At 33.6% G+C, this 21,801-nt stretch overlaps 4 non-coding genes across 4 annotated transcripts; all 4 read left to right on the forward strand.

Annotated features, from left to right (window-relative positions):
- The first annotated feature begins 1,756 nt into the window (after positions 1-1,756).
- On the forward strand, positions 1,757-1,831 carry TRNAR-CCU (transfer RNA arginine (anticodon CCU)). Its single transcript has one exon. It is a non-coding gene; the product is annotated as a tRNA-Arg (tRNA).
- Positions 1,832-7,762: 5,931 nt separating this feature from the next.
- On the forward strand, positions 7,763-7,835 carry TRNAR-CCU (transfer RNA arginine (anticodon CCU)). Its single transcript has one exon. It is a non-coding gene; the product is annotated as a tRNA-Arg (tRNA).
- A 4,393-nt stretch (positions 7,836-12,228) lies between these two features.
- On the forward strand, positions 12,229-12,301 carry TRNAR-CCU (transfer RNA arginine (anticodon CCU)). Its single transcript has one exon. It is a non-coding gene; the product is annotated as a tRNA-Arg (tRNA).
- An 8,875-nt stretch (positions 12,302-21,176) lies between these two features.
- On the forward strand, positions 21,177-21,249 carry TRNAR-CCU (transfer RNA arginine (anticodon CCU)). Its single transcript has one exon. It is a non-coding gene; the product is annotated as a tRNA-Arg (tRNA).
- The last annotated feature ends 552 nt before the right edge of the window (positions 21,250-21,801 follow it).

The raw sequence follows: 21,801 nt of genomic DNA on the forward strand, positions 1-21,801 counted from the left end.
GTACCAGTACACACAGCTGCTTTGGTTCATATGCACTGTAAAAATTACTTTAGTTAGTCAACAAAATTGAATGCAAAAGACTACATCTTTCTTGGTAAAAGAGTTGCATCAATCTGTTTTGCTGCAATGTAACATGAGGGTCCACACTATTAGGTCTGGATAGTACAATCACATTTCATGCTGGGATTTGTAAAGCAAAGAACACAAATAAATGGCTTTCCTATATCGCAAAAATTAATGATTATACTAATGAAAAAATCAGTTTCACTCAAAGATGTTACTAAGCCCCAGTGGCCTAATGGATTGTGGGTTCAAGTCCCATCTGGAGTGATAGGCTTTATTTCATTAAAATAATATTGGAGATGTTCCTTTCATTCTTGCTTCATACTGCACAAATGGCTCCACCAGAAACTTTAATCTGCTTAACTATCTGGAACTGTTCAGCTTGCAAAATTATGGCCCAGTATCTAAAAGCAGACATTTATCCTAATGACATTGTGGATTAGTTTCCTGAAAAGTTTACTATCACCTGGGACAGTGGCTTCAAGTCCCATCTAGGATGCATGTTCCTTTGTTGCTCATACTCATTCTAGAAGTTATGCTTTTTTTCAATGCAGGTGACTGTCTTAATGGTATTGCAGAAAATCCATATGTACCAAAACATACCTATTAAGTTTTAATTGCAATTTAATATCAGAGTGGCTACAAAATAACAATGTCTATTGCAATTGCTGATGGGTTTCTTGAAGTCCTTTCATCCATGTCATCAAAAGGGTAATTTTCTGCCTTTTATATTTCTTTGGACACTGACTTTACTGACAATTTAGGTGCTTCAGACCAAAAAAACAATGTTTACCTTTAAATATAGAGCACAAGTGAGATTTAACTTATTTTTATTTAAAGATACTGCATTTTTGGTAATATAGTGTATATTTTCCCTATGCAACATTAAAGTTACATATATCTATACCAAATATTAGTTAAGATAAATAAACAGGAATTATTTTACAATTTTGATAATATTGAACTGTACAACAATGGCATGAATTCATTGCAATATACACCTATGGATACATAAAACTGGGCAATAACACAAATGCACAATATAATTGATCACCTTATGATTAGAATATTACTTTTATTAGGTACTTTAGTATTGGGTGCAGTAGTTTAGTGGATTTAAAAAGTAACTAATTTAAAATTAATAAACCAAGTTAATTTACTTAGTCAACTCGATGCTAAAATCACTCAACTAAAAATAATGCGCTTTGACCATGTGCTCCTGTGGCACAATCGGTCTGTGCGCAGGACTTATAAGACAGTATCTGTTGAGCAATGCTGAGGTTGTGAGTTCAAGCCTCACCTGGAGCAAATGTAATTTTTTTCTAATGTCATCAGTTAATGATTATCATCTGCTTCCTGAAAATCCTGATATGAAGGCAGAAAAAAAACACAAACATGATTGTTTTTAAGTACCAGTACACACAGCTGCTTTGGTTCATATGCACTGTAAACATTACTTTAGTTAGTCAACAAAATGGAATGCAAAAGACTACCTCTTTATTGGTAAAAGAGTTGCATCAATCTGTTTTGCTGCAATGTAACATGAGGGTCCACACTATTAGGTCTGGATAGTACAATCACATTTCATGCTGGGATTTGTAAAGCAAAGAACACAAATAAACGGCTTTCCTATATCGCAACAATTAATGATTATACTAATGAAAAAATCAGTTTCACTCAAAGATTTTACTAAGCCCCAGTGGCCTAATGGATAAGGCACTGGCCTCCTAAGCCCCAGGGATTGTGGGTTCAAGTCCCATCTGGGGTGATAGGCTTTATTTCATTAAAATAATTTTGGAGATGTTCCATTCATTCTTGCTTCATACTGCACAAATGGCTCCACCAGAAACTTTAATCTGCTTAACTATCTGGAACTGTTCAGCTTGCAAAATTATGGCCCAGTATCTAAAAGCAGACATTTATCCTAATGACATTGTGGATTAGTTTCCTGAAAAGTTTACTATCACCTGGGACAGTGGCTTCAAGTCCCATCTAGGATGCATGTTCCTTTGTTGCTCATACTCATTCTAGAAGTTATGCTTTTTTTCAATGCAGGTGACTGTCTTAATGGTATTACAGAAAATCCATATGTACCAAAACATACCTATTAAGTTTTAATTGCAATTTAATATCAGAGTGGCTACAAAATAACAATGTCTATTGCAATTGCTGATGGGTTTCTTGAAGTCCTTTCATCCTTGTCTTCAAAAGGGTAATTTTCTGCTTTTTATATTTCTTTGGACACTGACTTTACTGACAATTTAGGTGCTACAGACCAAAAAAACAATGTTTACCTTTAAATATAGAGCACAAGTGAGATTTAACTTATTTTTATTTAAAGATACTGCATTTTTGGTAATATAGTGTATATTTTCCCTATGCAACATTAAAGTTACATATATCTATACCAAATATTATTTAAGATAAATAAACAGGAATTATTTAACAATTTTGATAATATTGAACTGTACAACAATGGCATGAATTCATTGCAATATACACCTATGGATACATAAAACTGGGCAATAACACAAATGCACAATATAATTGATTACCTTATGATTAGAATATTACTTTTATTAGGTACTTTAGTATTGGGTGCAGTAGTTTAGTGGATTTAAAAAGTAACTAATTTAAAATTAATAAACCAAGTTAATTTACTTAGTCAACTCGATGCTAAAATCACTCAACTAAAAATAATGCGCATTGACCATGTGCTCCCGTGGCGCAATCGGTCTGTGCACAGGACTTATAAGGCAGTATCTGTTGAGCAATGCTGAGGTTGTGAGTTCAAGCCTCACCTGGAGCAAATGTAATTTTTTTTCTAATGTCATCAGTTAATGATTATCATCTGCTTCCTGAACATCCTGATATGAAGGCAGAAAAAAAACACAAACATGACTGTTTTTAAGTACCAGTACACACAGCTGCTTTGGTTCATATGCACTGTAAACATTACTTTAGTTAGTCAACAAAATGGAATGCAAAAGACTACCTCTTTATTGGTAAAAGAGTTGCATAAATCTGTTTTGCTGCAATGTAACATGAGGGTCCACACTATTAGGTCTGGATAGTACAATCACATTTCATGCTGGGATTTGTAAAGCAAAGAACACAAATAAACGGCTTTCCTATATCGCAACAATTAATGATTATACTAATGAAAAAATCAGTTTCACTCACAGATGTTACTAAGCCCCAGTGGCCTAATGGATAAGGCACTAGCCTCCTAAGCCAGGGATTGTGGGTTCAAGTCCCATCTTGGGTGAAAGGCTTTATTTCATTAAAATAATTTTGGAGATGTTCCTTTCATTCTTGCTTCATACTGCACAAATGGCTCCACCAGAAACTTTTATCTGCTTATCAATCCGGAACTGTTCAGCTTGCAAAATAATGGCCCAGTATCTAAAAGCAGACATTTATCCTAATGACATTGTGGATTAGTTTCCTGAAAAGTTTACTATCACCTGGGACAGTGGCTTCAAGTCCCATCTAGGATGCATGTTCCTTTGTTGCTCATTCTCATTCTAGAAGTTATGCTTTTTTTCAATTCAGGTGACTGTCTTAATGGTATTGCAGAAAATCCATATATATCAAAACATACCTATTAAGTTTTAATTGCAATTTAATATCAGAGTGGCTACAAAATAACAATTTCTATTGCAACTGCTGATGGGTTTCTTGAAGTCCTTTCATCCATGTCATCAAAAGGGTAATTTTCTGCCTTTTATATTTCTTTGGACACTGACTTTACTGACAATTTAGGTGCTTCAGACCAAAAAAACAATGTTTACCTTTAAATATAGAGCACAAGTGAGATTTTACTTATTTTTATTTAAAGATACTGCATTTTTTGGTATTATAGTGTATATTTTCCCTATGCAACATTAAAGTTACATATATCTATACCAAATATTATTTAAGATAAATAAACAGGAATTATTTTACAATTTTGATAATATTGTACTGTAAAACAGTGGCATGAATTCATTGCAATATACACCTATGGATACATAAAACTGGGCAATAACACAAATGCACAATATAATTGATTACCTTATGATTAGAATATTACTTTTATTAGGTACTTTAGTATTGGGTGCAGTAGTTTAGTGGATTTAAAAAGTAACTAATTTAAAATTAATAAACCAAGTTAATTTACTTAGTCAACTCGATGCTAAAATCACTCAACTAAAAATAATGCGCTTTGACCATGTGCTCCTGTGGCACAATCGGTCTGTGCGCAGGTCTTATAAGACAGTATCTGTTGAGCAATGCTGAGGTTGTGAGTTCAAGCCTCACCTGGAGCAAATGTAATTTTTTTCTAATGTCATCAGTTAATGATTATCATCTGCTTCCTGAAAATCCTGATATGAAGGCAGAAAAAAAACACAAACATGATTGTTTTTAAGTACCAGTACACACAGCTGCTTTGGTTCATATGCACTGTAAACATTACTTTAGTTAGTCAACAAAATGGAATGCAAAAGACTACCTCTTTATTGGTAAAAGAGTTGCATCAATCTGTTTTGCTGCAATGTAACATGAGGGTCCACACTATTAGGTCTGGATAGTACAATCACATTTCATGCTGGGATTTGTAAAGCAAAGAACACAAATAAACGGCTTTCCTATATCGCAACAATTAATGATTATACTAATGAAAAAATCAGTTTCACTCAAAGATGTTACTAAGCCCCAGTGGCCTAATGGATAAGGCACTGGCCTCCTAAGCCCCAAGGATTGTGGGTTCAAGTCCCATCTGGGGTGATAGGCTTTATTTCATTAAAATAATTTTGGAGATGTTCCTTTCATTCTTGCTTCATACTGCACAAATGGCTCCACCAGAAACTTTTATCAGCTTATCAATCCGGAACTGTTCAGCTTGCAAAATTATGGCCCAGTATCTAAAAGCAGACATTTATCCTAATGACATTGTGGATTAGTTTCCTGAAAAGTTTACTATCACCTGGGACAGTGGCTTCAAGTCCCATCTAGGATGCATGTTCCTTTGTTGCTCATTCTCATTCTAGAAGTTATGCTTTTTTTCAATTCAGGTGACTGTCTTAATGGTATTGCAGAAAATCCATATATACCAAAACATACCTATTAAGTTTTAATTGCAATTTAATATCAGAGTGGCTACAAAATAACAATTTCTATTGCAATTGCTGATGGGTTTCTTGAAGTCCTTTCATCCATGTCATCAAAAGGGTAATTTTCTGCCTTTTATATTTTTTTGGACACTGACTTTACTTACAATTTAGGTGCTTCAGACCAAAAAAGCAATGTTTACCTTTAAATATAGAGCACAAGTGAGATTTAACTTATTTTTATTTAAAGATACTGCATTTTTTGGTATTATAGTGTATATTTTCCCTATGCAACATTAAAGTTACATATATCTATAGCAAATATTATTTAAGATAAATAAACAGGAATTATTTTACAATTTTGATAATATTGTACTGTACAACAGTGGCATGAATTCATTGCAATATACACCTATGGATACATAAAACTGGGCAATAACACAAATGCACAATATAATTGATTACCTTATGATTAGAATATTACTTTTATTAGGTACTTTAGTATTGGGTGCAGTAGTTTAGTGGATTTAAAAAGTAACTAATTTTAAATTAATAAACCAAGTTAATTTTCTTAGTCAACTCGATGCTAAAATCACTCAACTATAAATAAAGCGCTTTGTCCATGTGCTCCTGTGGCGCAATCGGTATGTGCGCGGTACTTATAAGACAGTATCTGTTGAGAAATCCTGAGGTTGTGAATTCAAGCCTCACCTGGAGCAAATGTAATTTTTTTTCTAATGTCATCAGTTAATGATTATCATCTGCTTCCTGAACATCCTGATATGAAGGCAGAAAAAAAACACAAACATGACTGTTTTTAAGTACCAGTACACACAGCTGCTTTGGTTCATATGCACTGTAAAAATTACTTTAGTTAGTCAACAAAATTGAATGCAAAAGACTACATCTTTCTTGGTAAAAGAGTTGCATCAATCTGTTTTGCTGCAATGTAACATGAGGGTCCACACTATTAGGTCTGGATAGTACAATCACATTTCATGCTGGGATTTGTAAAGCAAAGAACACAAATAAACGGCTTTCCTATATCGCAACAATTAATGATTATACTAATGAAAAAATCAGTTTCACTCAAAGATGTTACTAAGCCCCAGTGGCCTAATGGATAAGGGCCTGGCTTCCTAAGCCAGGGATTGTGGGTTCAAGTCCCATCTGGGGTGATAGGCTTTATTTCATTAAAATAATTTTGGAGATGTTCCTTTTATTCTTGCTTCATACTGCACAAATGGCTCCACCAGAAACTTTTATCTGTTTATCAATCTGGAACTGTTCAGCTTGCAAAATTATGGCCCAGTATCTAAAAGCAGACATTTATCCTAATGACATTGTGGATTAGTTTTCTGAAAAGTTTACTATCACCTGGGACAGTGGCTTCAAGTCCCATCTAGGATGCATGTTCCTTTGTTGCTCATTCTCATTCTAGAAGTTATGCTTTTTTTCAATTCAGGTGACTGTCTTAATGGTATTGCAGAAAATCCATATATACCAAAACATACCTATTAAGTTTTAATTGCAATTTAATATCAGAGTGGCTACAAAATAACAATTTCTATTGCAATTGCTGATGGGTTTCTTGAAGTCCTTTCATCCATGTCATCAAAAGGGTAATTTTCTGCCTTTTATATTTCTTTGGACACTGACTTTACTGACAATTTAGGTGCTTCAGACCAAAAAAACAATGTTTACCTTTAAATATAGAGCACAAGTGAGATTTAACTTATTTTTATTTAAAGATACTGCATTTTTTGGTATTATAGTGTATATTTTCCCTATGCAACATTAAAGTTACATATATCTATAGCAAATATTATTTAAGATAAATAAACAGGAATTATTTTACAATTTTGATAATATTGAACTGTACAACAATGGCATGAATTCATTGCAATATACACCTATGGATACATAAAACTGGGCAATAACACAAATGCACAATATAATTGATTACCTTATGATTAGAATATTACTTTTATTAGGTACTTTAGTATTGGGTGCAGTAGTTTAGTGGATTTAAAAAGTAACTAATTTAAAATTAATAAACCAAGTTAATTTACTTAGTCAACTCGATGCTAAAATCACTCAACTAAAAATAATGCGCTTTGACCATGTACTCCCGTGGCGCAATCGGTCTGTGCGCAGGACTTATAAGGCAGTATCTGTTGAGCAATGCTGAGGTTGTGAGTTCAAGCCTCACCTGGAGCAAATGTAATTTTTTTTCTAATGTCATCAGTTAATGATTATCATCTGCTTCCTGAACATCCTGATATGAAGGCAGAAAAAAAACACAAACATGACTGTTTTTAAGTACCAGTACACACAGCTGCTTTGGTTCATATGCACTGTAAACATTACTTTAGTTAGTCATCAAAATGGAATGCAAAAGACTACCTCTTTATTGGTAAAAGAGTTGCATCAATCTGTTTTGCTGCAATGTAACATGAGGGTCCACACTATTAGGTCTGGATAGTACAATCACATTTCATGCTGGGATTTGTAAAGCAAAGAACACAAATAAACGGCTTTCCTATATCGCAACAATTAATGATTATACTAATGAAAAAATCAGTTTCACTCAAAGATGTTACTAAGCCCCAGTGGCCTAATGGATAAGGCACTGGCCTCCTAAGCCAGGGATTGTGGGTTCAAGTCCCATCTGGGGTGATAGGCTTTATTTCATTAAAATAATTTTGGAGATGTTCCTTTCATTCTTGCTTCATACTGCACAAATGGTTCCACCAGAAACTTTTATCTGCTTCTCAATCCGGAACTGTTCAGCTTGCAAAATTATGGCCCAGTATCTAAAAGCAGACATTTATCCTAATGACATTGTGGATTAGTTTTCTGAAAAGTTTACTATCACCTGGGACAGTGGCTTCAAGTCCCATCTAGGATGCATGTTCCTTTGATGCTCATTCTCATTCTAGAAGTTATGCTTTTTTTCAATTCAGGTGACTGTCTTAATGGTATTGCAGAAAATCCATATGTACCAAAACATACCTATTAAGTTTTAATTGCAATTTAATATCAGAGTGGCTACAAAATAACAATTTCTATTGCAATTGCTGATGGGTTTCTTGAAGTCCTTTCATCCATGTCATCAAAAGGGTAATTTTCTGCCTTTTATATTTCTTTGGACACTGACTTTACTGACAATTTAGATGCTTCAGACCAAAAAAACAATGTTTACCTTTAAATATAGAGCACAAGTGAGATTTAACTTATTTTTATTTAAAGATACTGCATTTTTTGGTATTATAGTGTATATTTTCCCTATGCAACATTAAAGTTACATATATCTATACCAAATATTATTTAAGATAAATAAACAGGAATTATTTTACAATTTTGATAATATTGTACAGTACAACAGTGGCATGAATTCATTGCAATATACACCTATGGATACATAAAACTGGGCAATAACACAAATGCACAATATAATTGATTACCTTATGATTAGAATATTACTTTTATTAGGTACTTTAGTATTGGGTGCAGTAGTTTAGTGGATTTAAAAAGTAACTAATTTTAAATTAATAAACCAAGTTAATTTTCTTAGTCAACTCGATGCTAAAATCACTCAACTAAAAATAAAGCGGTTTGTCCTTGTGCTCCTGTGGCGCAATCGGTATGTGCGCGGTACTTATAAGACAGTATCTGTTGAGAAATCCTGAGGTTGTGAATTCAAGGCTCACCTGGAGCAAATGTAATTTTTTTTCTAATGTCATCAGTTAATGATTATCATCTGCTTCCTAAACATCCTGATATGAAGGCAGAAAAAAAACACAAACATGACTGTTTTTAAGTACCAGTACACACAGCTGCTTTGGTTCATATGCACTGTAAAAATTACTTTAGTTAGTCAACAAAATTGAATGCAAAAGACTACATCTTTCTTGGTAAAAGAGTTGCATCAATCTGTTTTGCTGCAATGTAACATGAGGGTCCACACTATTAGGTCTGGATAGTACAATCACATTTCATGCTGGGATTTGTAAAGCAAAGAACACAAATAAACGGCTTTCCTATATCGCAACAATTAATGATTATACTAATGAAAAAATCAGTTTCACTCAAAGATGTTACTAAGCCCCAGTGGCCTAATGGATTGTGGGTTCAAGTCCCATCTGGGGTGATAGGCTTTATTTCATTAAAATAATATTGGAGATGTTCCTTTCATTCTTGCTTCATACTGCACAAATGGCTCCACCAGAAACTTTAATCTGCTTAACTATCTGGAACTGTTCAGCTTGCAAAATTATGGCCCAGTATCTAAAAGCAGACATTTATCCTAATGACATTGTGGATTAGTTTCCTGAAAAGTTTACTATCACCTGGGACAGTGGCTTCAAGTCCCATCTAGGATGCATGTTCCTTTGTTGCTCATACTCATTCTAGAAGTTATGCTTTTTATCAATGCAGGTGACTGTCTTAATGGTATTGCAGAAAATCCATATGTACCAAAACATACCTATTAAGTTTTAATTGCAATTTAATATCAGAGTGGCTACAAAATAACAATGTCTATTGCAATTGCTGATGGGTTTCTTGAAGTCCTTTCATCCTTGTCATCAAAAGGGTAATTTTCTGCTTTTTATATTTCTTTGGACACTGACTTTAATGACAATTTAGGTGCTACCGACCAAAAAAACAATGTTTACCTTTAAATATAGAGCACAAGTGAGATTTAACTTATTTTTATTTAAAGATACTGCATTTTTGGTAATATAGTGTATATTTTCCCTATGCAACATTAAAGTTACATATATCTATACCAAATATTATTTAAGATAAATAAACAGGAATTATTTTACAATTTTGATAATATTGAACTGTACAACAATGGCATGAATTCATTGCAATATACACCTATGGATACATAAAACTGGGCAATAACACAAATGCACAATATAATTGATTACCTTATGATTAGAATATTACTTTTATTAGGTACTTTAGTATTGGGTGCAGTAGTTTAGTGGATTTAAAAAGTAACTAATTTAAAATTAATAAACCAAGTTAATTTACTTAGTCAACTCGATGCTAAAATCACTCAACTAAAAATAATGCGCTTTGACCATGTGCTCCCATGGCGCAATCGGTCTGTGCGCAGGACTTATAAGGCAGTATCTGTTGAGCAATGCTGAGGTTGTGAGTTCAAGCCTCACCTGGAGCAAATGTAATTTTTTTCTAATGTCATCAGTTAATGATTATCATCTGCTTCCTGAACATCCTGATATGAAGGCAGAAAAAAAACACAAACATGACTGTTTTTAAGTACCAGTACACACAGCTGCTTTGGTTCATATGCACTGTAAACATTACTTTAGTTAGTCATCAAAATGGAATGCAAAAGACTACCTCTTTATTGGTAAAAGAGTTGCATCAATCTGTTTTGCTGCAATGTAACATGAGGGTCCACACTATTAGGTCTGGATAGTACAATCACATTTCATGCTGGGATTTGTAAAGCAAAGAACACAAATAAACGGCTTTCCTATATCGCAACAATTAATGATTATACTAATGAAAAAATCAGTTTCACTCAAAGATGTTACTAAGCCTAATGGATAAGGCACTGGCCTCCTAAGCCAGGGATTGTGGGTTCAAGTCCCATCTGGGGTGATAGGCTTTATTTCATTAAAATAATTTTGGAGATGTTCCTTTCATTCTTGCTTCATACTGCACAAATGGTTCCACCAGAAACTTTTATCTGCTTATCAATCCGGAACTGTTCAGCTTGCAAAATTATGGCCCAGTATCTAAAAGCAGACATTTATCCTAATGACATTGTGGATTAGTTTTCTGAAAAGTTTACTATCACCTGGGACAGTGGCTTCAAGTCCCATCTAGGATGCATGTTCCTTTGTTGCTCATTCTCATTCTAGAAGTTATGCTTTTTTTCAATTCAGGTGACTGTCTTAATGGTATTGCAGAAAATCCATATGTACCAAAACATACCTATTAAGTTTTAATTGCAATTTAATATCAGAGTGGCTACAAAATAACAATTTCTATTGCAATTGCTGATGGGTTTCTTGAAGTCCTTTCATCCATGTCATCAAAAGGGTAATTTTCTGCCTTTTATATTTCTTTGGACACTGACTTTACTGACAATTTGGGTGCTTCAGACCAAAAAAACAATGTTTACCTTTAAATATAGAGCACAATTGAGATTTAACTTATTTTTATTTAAAGATACTGCATTTTTTGGTATTATAGTGTATATTTTCCCTATGCAACATTAAAGTTACATATATCTATAGCAAATATTATTTAAGATAAATAAACAGGAATTATTTTACAATTTTGATAATATTGTACTGTACAAAAATGGCATGAATTCATTGCAATATACACCTATGGATACATAAAAACTGGGCAATAACACAAATGCACAATATAATTGATTACCTTATGATTAGAATATTACTTTTATTAGGTACTTTAGTATTGGGTGCAGTAGTTTAGTGGATTTAAAAAGTAACTAGTTTAAAATTAATAAACCAAGTTAATTTACTTAGTCAACTCGATGCTAAAATCACTCAACTAAAAATAATGTGGTTTGACAATGTGCTCCTGTGGCGCAATCGGTCTGTGCGCGGTATTTATAAGACAGTATCTGTTGAGCAATCCTGAGGTTGTGAATTCAAGCCTCACCTGGAGCAAATGTAATTTTTTTTCTAATGTCATCAGTAAATGATTATCATCTGCTTCCTGAACATCCTGATATGAAGGCAGAAAAAAAACACAAACATGACTGTTTTTAAGTACCAGTACACACAGCTGCTTTGGTTCATATGCACTGTAAACATTACTTTAGTTAGCCATCAAAATGGAATGCAAAAGACTACCTCTTTATTGGTAAAAGAGTTGCATCAATCTGTTTTGCTGCAATGTAACATGAGGGTCCACACTATTAGGTCTGGATAGTACAATCACATTTCATGCTGGGATTTGTAAAGCAAAGAACACAAATAAACGGCTTTCCTATATCGCAACAATTAATGATTATACTAATGAAAAAATCAGTTTCACTCAAAGATGTTACTAAGCCCCAGTGGCCTAATGGATAAGGCACTGGCCTCCTAAGCCAGGGATTGTGGGTTCAAGTCCCATCTGGGGTGATAGGCTTTATTTCATTAAAATAATTTTGGAGATGTTCCTTTCATTCTTGCTTCATACTGCACAAATGGTTCCACCAGAAACTTTTATCTGCTTATCAATCCGGAACTGTTCAGCTTGCAAGTTATGGCCCAGTATCTAAAAGCAGACATTTATCCTAATGACATTGTCGATTAGTTTTCTGAAAAGTTTACTATCACCTGGGACAGTGGCTTCAAGTCCCATCTAGGATGCATGTTCCTTTGTTGCTCATTCTCATTCTAGAAGTTATGCTTTTTTTCAATTCAGGTGTCTGTCTTAATGGTATTGCAGAAAATCCATATGTACCAAAACATACCTATTAAGTTTTAATTGCAATTTAATATCAGAGTGGCTACAAAATAACAATGTCTATTGGAATTGCTGATGGGATTCTTGAAGTCCTTTCATCCTTGTCATCAAAAGGGTAATTTTCTGCTTTTTATATTTCTTTGGACACTGACTTTACTGACAATTTAGGTGCTTCAGACCAAAAAAACAATGTTTACCTTTAAATATAGAGCACAAGTGAGATTTAACTTATTTTTATTTAAAGATACTGCATTTTTGGTAATATAGTGTATATTTTCCCTATGCAACATTAAAGTTACATATATTTATACCAAATATTAGTTAAGATAAATAAACAGGAATTATTTTACAATTTTGATAATATTGAACTGTACAACAATGGCATGAATTCATTGCAATATACACCTATGGATACATAAAACTGGGCAATAACACAAATGCACAATATAATTGATCACCTTATGATTAGAATATTACTTTTATTAGGTACTTTAGTATTGGGTGCAGTAGTTTAGTGGATTTAAAAAGTAACTAATTTAAATTAATAAACCAAGTTAATTTACTTAGTCAACTCGATGCTAAAATCACTCAACTAAAAATAATGCGCTTTGACCATGTGCTCCTGTGGCACAATCGGTCTGTGCGCAGGACTTATAAGACAGTATCTGTTGAGCAATGCTGAGGTTGTGAGTTCAAGCCTCACCTGGAGCAAATGTAATTTTTTTCTAATGTCATCAGTTAATGATTATCATCTGCTTCCTGAAAATCCTGATATGAAGGCAGAAAAAAAACACAAACATGATTGTTTTTAAGTACCAGTACACACAGCTGCATTGGTTCATATGCACTGTAAACATTACTTTAGTTAGTCAACAAAATGGAATGCAAAAGACTACCTCTTTATTGGTAAAAGAGTTGCATCAATCTGTTTTGCTGCAATGTAACATGAGGGTCCACACTATTAGGTCTGGATAGTACAATCACATTTCATGCTGGGATTTGTAAAGCAAAGAACACAAATAAACGGCTTTCCTATATCGCAACAATTAATGATTATACTAATGAAAAAATCAGTTTCACTCAAAGATGTTACTAAGCCCCAGTGGCCTAATGGATTGTGGGTTCAAGTCCCATCTGGGGTGATAGGCTTTATTTCATTAAAATAATATTGGAGATGTTCCTTTCATTCTTGCTTCATACTGCACAAATGGCTCCACTAGAAACTTTAATCTGCTTAACTATCTGGAACTGTTCAGCTTGCAAAATTATGGCCCAGTATCTAAAAGCAGACATTTATCCTAATGACATTGTGGATTAGTTTCCTGAAAAGTTTACTATCACCTGGGACAGTGGCTTCAAGTCCCATCTAGGATGGATGTTCCTTTGTTGCTCATACTCATTCTAGAAGTTATGCTTTTTTTCAATGCAGGTGACTGTCTTAATGGTATTGCAGAAAATCCATATGTACCAAAACATACCTATTAAGTTTTAATTGCAATTTAATATCAGAGTGGCTACAAAATAACAATGTCTATTGCAATTGCTGATGGGTTTCTTGAAGTCCTTTCATCCATGTCATCAAAAGGGTAATTTTCTGCTTTTTATATTTCTTTGGACACTGACTTTACTGACAATTTAGGTGCTACAGACCAAAAAAACAATGTTTACCTTTAAATATAGAGCACAAGTGAGATTTAACTTATTTTTATTTAAAGATACTGCATTTTTGGTAATATAGTGTATATTTTCCCTATGCAACATTAAAGTTACATATATCTATAGCAAATATTATTTAAGATAAATAAACAGGAATTATTTTACAATTTTGATAATATTGAACTGTACAACAATGGCATGAATTCATTGCAATATACACCTATGGATACATAAAACTGGGCAATAACACAAATGCACAATATAATTGATTACCTTATGATTACAATATTACTTTTATTAGGTACTTTAGTATTGGGTGCAGTAGTTTAGTGGATTTAAAAAGTAACTAATTTAAAATTAATAAACCAAGTTAATTTACTTAGTAAACTCGATGCTAAAATCACTCAACTAAAAATAAAGCGCTTTGTACATGTGCTCCTGTGGCGCAATCGGTCTGTGCGCAGGACTTATAAGACAGTATCTGTTGAGCAATCCTGAGGTTGTGAATTCAAGCCTCATCTGGAGCAAATGTAATTTTTTTTCTAATGTCTTCAGTTAATGATTATCATTTGCTTCCTGAACATCCTGATATGAAGGCAGAAAAAAAACACAAACATGACTGTTTTTAAGGTACCAGTACACACAGCTGCTTTGGTTCATATGCACTGTAAAAATTACTTTAGTTAGTCAACAAAATGGAATGCAAAAGACTACCTCTTTATTGGTAAAAGAGTTGCATCAATCTGTTTTGCTGCAATGTAACATGAGGGTCCACACTATTAGGGCTGGAAAGTACAATCACATTTCATGCTGGGATTTGTAAAGCAACGAACACAAATAAACGGCTTTCCTATATCGCAACAATTAATGATTATACTAATGAAAAAATCAGTTTCACTCAAAGATGTTACTAAGCCCCAGTGGCCTAATGGATAAGGGCCTGGCTTCCTAAGCCAGGGATTGTGGGTTCAAGTCCCATCTGGGGTGATAGGCTTTATTTCATTAAAATAATTTTGGAGATGTTCCTTTCATTCTTGCTTCATACTGCACAAATGGCTCCACCAGAAACTTTTATCTGCTTATCAATCTGGAACTGTTCATCTTGCAAAATTATGGCCCAGTATCTAAAAGCAGACATTTATCCTAATGACATTGTGGATTAGTTTTCTGAAAAGTTTACTATCACCTGGGACAGTGGCTTCAAGTCCCATCTAGGATGCATGTTCCTTTGTTGCTCATTCTCATTCTAGAAGTTATGCTTTTTTTCAATTCAGGTGACTGTCTTAATGGTATTGCAGAAAATCCATATATACCAAAACATACCTATTAAGTTTTAATTGCAATTTAATATCAGAGTGGCTACAAAATAACAATTTCTATTGCAATTGCTGATGGGTTTCTTGAAGTCCTTTCATCCATGTCATCAAAAGGGTAATTTTCTGCCTTTTATATTTCTTTGGACACTGACTTTACTGACAATTTAGGTGCTTCAGACCAAAAAAACAATGTTTACCTTTAAATATAGAGCACAAGTGAGATTTAACTTATTTTTATTTAAAGATACTGCATTTTTTGGTATTATAGTGTATATTTTCCCTATGCAACATTAAAGTTACATATATCTATAGCAAATATTATTTAAGATAAATAAACAGGAATTATTTTACAATTTTGATAATATTGAACTGTACAACAATGGCATGAATTCATTGCAATATACACCTATGGATACATAAAACTGGGCAATAACACAAATGCACAATATAATTGATTACCTTATGATTAGAATATTACTTTTATTAGGTACTTTAGTATTGGGTGCAGTAGTTTAGTGGATTTAAAAAGTAACTAATTTAAAATTAATAAACCAAGTTAATTTACTTAGTCAACTCGATGCTAAAATCACTCAACTAAAAATAATGCACTTTGACCATGTGCTCCCGTGGCGCAATCGGTCTGTGCGCAGGACTTATAAGGCAGTATCTGTTGAGCAATGCTGAGGTTGTGAGTTCAAGCCTCACCTGGAGCAAATGTAATTTTTTTTCTAATGTCATCAGTTAATGATTATCATCTGCTTCCTGAACATCCTGATATGAAGGCAGAAAAAAAACACAAACATGACTGTTTTTAAGTACCAGTACACACAGCTGCTTTGGTTCATATGCACTGTAAACATTACTTTAGTTAGTCATCAAAATGGAATGCAAAAGACTACCTCTTTATTGGTAAAAGAGTTGCATCAATCTGTTTTGCTGCAATGTAACATGAGGGTCCACACTATTAGGTCTGGATAGTACAATCACATTTCATGCTGGGATTTGTAAAGCAAAGAACACAAATAAACGGCTTTCCTATATCGCAACAATTAATGATTATACTAATGAAAAAATCAGTTTCACTCAAAGATGTTACTAAGCCCCAGTGGCCTAATGGATAAGGGCCTGGCTTCCTAAGCCAGGGATTGTGGGTTCAAGTCCCATCTGGGGTGATAGGCTTTATTTCATTAAAATAATTTTGGAGATGTTCCTTTCATTCTTGCTTCATACTGCACAAATGGCTCCACCAGAAACTTTTATCTGCTTATCAATCTGGAACTGTTCATCTTGCAAAATTATGGCCCAGTATCTAAAAGCAGACATTTATCCTAATGACATTGTGGATTAGTTTTCTGAAAAGTTTACTATCACCTGGGACAGTGGCTTCAAGTCCCATCTAGGATGCATGTTCCTTTGTTGCTCATTCTCATTCTAGAAGTTATGCTTTTTTTCAATTCAGGTGACTGTCTTAATGGTATTGCAGAAAATCCATATATACCAAAACATACCTATTAAGTTTTAATTGCAATTTAATATCAGAGTGGCTACAAAATAACAATTTCTATTGCAATTGCTGATGGGTTTCTTGAAGTCCTTTCATCCATGTCATCAAAAGGGTAATTTTCTGCCTTTTATATTTCTTTGGACACTGACTTTACTGACAATTTAGGTGCTTCAGACCAAAAAAACAATGTTTACCTTTAAATATAGAGCACAAGTGAGATTTAACTTATTTTTATTTAAAGATACTGCATTTTTTGGTATTATAGTGTATATTTTCCCTATGCAACATTAAAGTTACATATATCTATAGCAAATATTATTTAAGATAAATAAACAGGAATTATTTTACAATTTTGATAATATTGAACTGTACAACAATGGCATGAATTCATTGCAATATACACCTATGGATACATAAAACTGGGCAATAACACAAATGCACAATATAATTGATTACCTTATGATTAGAATATTACTTTTATTAGGTACTTTAGTATTGGGTGCAGTAGTTTAGTGGATTTAAAAAGTAACTAATTTAAAATTAATAAACCAAGTTAATTTACTTAGTCAACTCGATGCTAAAATCACTCAACTAAAAATAATGCACTTTGACCATGTGCTCCCGTGGCGCAATCGGTCTGTGCGCAGGACTTATAAGGCAGTATCTGTTGAGCAATGCTGAGGTTGTGAGTTCAAGCCTCACCTGGAGCAAATGTAATTTTTTTTCTAATGTCATCAGTTAATGATTATCATCTGCTTCCTGAACATCCTGATATGAAGGCAGAAAAAAAACACAAACATGACTGTTTTTAAGTACCAGTACACACAGCTGCTTTGGTTCATATGCACTGTAAACATTACTTTAGTTAGTCATCAAAATGGAATGCAAAAGACTACCTCTTTATTGGTAAAAGAGTTGCATCAATCTGTTTTGCTGCAATGTAACATGAGGGTCCACACTATTAGGTCTGGATAGTACAATCACATTTCATGCTGGGATTTGTAAAGCAAAGAACACAAATAAACGGCTTTCCTATATCGCAACAATTAATGATTATACTAATGAAAAAATCAGTTTCACTCAAAGATGTTACTAAGCCCCAGTGGCCTAATGGATAAGGCACTTGTCTCCTAAGCCAGGGATTGTGGGTTCAAGTCCCATCTGGGGTGATAGGCTTTATTTCATTAAAATAATTTTGGAGATATTCCTTTCATTCTTGCTTCATACTGCACAAATGGTTCCACCAGAAACTTTTATCTGCTTATCAATCCGGAACTGTTCAGCTTGCAAAATTATGGCCCAGTATCTAAAAGCAGACATTTATCCTAATGACATTGTGGATTAGTTTTCTGAAAAGTTTACTATCACCTGGGGCAGTGGCTTCAAGTCCCATCTAGGATGCATGTTCCTTTGTTGCTCATTCTCATTCTAGAAGTTATGCTTTTTTTCAATTCAGGTGACTGTCTTAATGGTATTGCAGAAAATCCATATGTACCAAAACATACCTATTAAGTTTTAATTGCAATTTAATATCAGAGTGGCTACAAAATAACAATTTCTATTGCAATTGCTGATGGGTTTCTTGAAGTCCTTTCATCCATCTCATCAAAAGGGTAATTTTCTGCCTTTTATATTTCTTTGGACACTGACTTTACTGACAATTTAGGTGATTCAGACCAAAAAAACAATGTTTACCTTTAAATATAGAGCACAAGTGAGATTTAACTTATTTTTATTTAAAGATACTGCATTTTTTGGTATTATAGTGTATATTTTCCCTATGCAACATTAAAGTTACATATATCTATACCAAATATTATTTAAGATAAATAAACAGGAATTATTTTACAATTTTGATAATATTGTACTGTACAACAGTGGCATGAATTCATTGCAATATACACCTATGGATACATAAAACTGGGCAATAACACAAATGCACAATATAATTGATTACCTTATGATTAGAATATTACTTTTATTAGGTACTTTAGTATTGGGTGCAGTAGTTTAGTGGATTTAAAAAGTAACTAATTTTAAATTAATAAACCAAGTTAATTTTCTTAGTCAACTCGATGCTAAAATCACTCAACTAAAAATAAAGCGGTTTGTCCTTGTGCTCCTGTGGCGCAATCGGTATGTGCGCGGTACTTATAAGACAGTATCTGTTGAGAAATCCTGAGGTTGTGAATTCAAGGCTCACCTGGAGCAAATGTAATTTTTTTTCTAATGTCATCAGTTAATGATTATCATCTGCTTCCTAAACATCCTGATATGAAGGCAGAAAAAAAACACAAACATGACTGTTTTTAAGTACCAGTACACACAGCTGCTTTGGTTCATATGCACTGTAAAAATTACTTTAGTTAGTCAACAAAATTGAATGCAAAAGACTACATCTTTCTTGGTAAAAGAGTTGCATCAATCTGTTTTGCTGCAATGTAACATGAGGGTCCACACTATTAGGTCTGGATAGTACAATCACATTTCATGCTGGGATTTGTAAAGCAAAGAACACAAATAAACGGCTTTCCTATATCGCAACAATTAATGATTATACTAATGAAAAAATCAGTTTCACTCAAAGATGTTACTAAGCCCCAGTGGCCTAATGGATTGTGGGTTCAAGTCCCATCTGCGGTGATAGGCTTTATTTCATTAAAATAATATTGGAGATGTTCCTTTCATTCTTGCTTCATACTGCACAAATGGCTCCACCAGAAACTTTAATCTGCTTAACTATCTGGAACTGTTCAGCTTGCAAAATTATGGCCCAGTATCTAAAAGCAGACATTTATCCTAATGACATTGTGGATTAGTTTCCTGAAAAGTTTACTATCACCTGGGACAGTGGCTTCAAGTCCCATCTAGGATGCATGTTCCTTTGTTGCTCATACTCATTCTAGAAGTTATGCTTTTTTTCAATGCAGGTGACTGTCTTAATGGTATTGCAGAAAATCCATATGTACCAAAACATACCTATTAAGTTTTAATTGCAATTTAATATCAGAGTGGCTACAAAATAACAATGTCTATTGCAATTGCTGATGGGTTTCTTGAAGTCCTTTCATCCTTGTCATCAAAAGGGTAATTTTCTGCTTTTTATATTTCTTTGGACACTGACTTTACTGACAATTTAGGTGCTACAGACCAAAAAAACAATGTTTACCTTTAAATATAGAGCACAAGTGAGATTTAACTTATTTTTATTTAAAGATACTGCATTTTTGGTAATATAGTGTATATTTTCCCTATGCAACATTAAAGTTACATATATCTATAGCAAATATTATTTAAGATAAATAAACAGGAATTATTTTACAATTTTGATAATATTGTACTGTACAAAAATGGCATGAATTCATTGCAATATACACCTATGGATACATAAAAACTGGGCAATAACACAAATGCACAATATAATTGATTACCTTATGATTAGAATATTACTTTTATTAGGTACTTTAGTATTGGGTGCAGTAGTTTAGTGGATTTAAAAAGTAACTAGTTTAAAATTAATAAACCAAGTTAATTTACTTAGTCAACTCGATGCTAAAATCACTCAACTAAAAATAATGTGGTTTGACAATGTGCTCCTGTGGCGCAATCGGTCTGTGCGCGGTACTTATAAGACAGTATCTGTTGAGCAATCCTGAGGTTGTGAATTCAAGCCTCACCTGGAGCAAATGTAATTTTTTTTCTAATGTCATCAGTAAATGATTATCATCTGCTTCCTGAACATCCTGATATGAAGGCAGAAAAAAAACACAAACATGACTGTTTTTAAGTACCAGTACACACAGCTGCTTTGGTTCATATGCACTGTAAACATTACTTTAGTTAGCCATCAAAATGGAATGCAAAAGACTACCTCTTTATTGGTAAAAGAGTTGCATCAATCTGTTTTGCTGCAATGTAACATGAGGGTCCACACTATTAGGTCTGGATAGTACAATCACATTTCATGCTGGGATTTGTAAAGCAAAGAACACAAATAAACGGCTTTCCTATATCGCAACAATTAATGATTATACTAATGAAAAAATCAGTTTCACTCAAAGATGTTACTAAGCCCCAGTGGCCTAATGGATAAGGCACTGGCCTCCTAAGCCAGGGATTGTGGGTTCAAGTCCCATCTGGGGTGATAGGCTTTATTTCATTAAAATAATTTTGGAGATGTTCCTTTCATTCTTGCTTCATACTGCACAAATGGTTCCACCAGAAACTTTTATCTGCTTATCAATCCGGAACTGTTCAGCTTGCAAAATTATGGCCCAGTATCTAAAAGCAGACATTTATCCTAATGACATTGTCGATTAGTTTTCTGAAAAGTTTACTATCACCTGGGACAGTGGCTTCAAGTCCCATCTAGGATGCATGTTCCTTTGTTGCTCATTCTCATTCTAGAAGTTATGCTTTTTTTCAATTCAGGTGTCTGTCTTAATGGTATTGCAGAAATCCATATGTACCAAAACATACCTATTAAGTTTTAATTGCAATTTAATATCAGAGTGGCTACAAAATAACAATGTCTATTGGAATTGCTGATGGGATTCTTGAAGTCCTTTCATCCTTGTCATCAAAAGGGTAATTTTCTGCTTTTTATATTTCTTTGGACACTGACTTTACTGACAATTTAGGTGCTTCAGACCAAAAAAACAATGTTTACCTTTAAATATAGAGCACAAGTGAGATT

The sequence above is a fragment of the Taudactylus pleione genome, unplaced genomic scaffold (genome assembly GCF_031769625.1).
Source record: "Taudactylus pleione unplaced genomic scaffold, aTauple2 ptg000473l, whole genome shotgun sequence".
Classification (NCBI taxonomy): domain Eukaryota; kingdom Metazoa; phylum Chordata; class Amphibia; order Anura; family Myobatrachidae; genus Taudactylus; species Taudactylus pleione.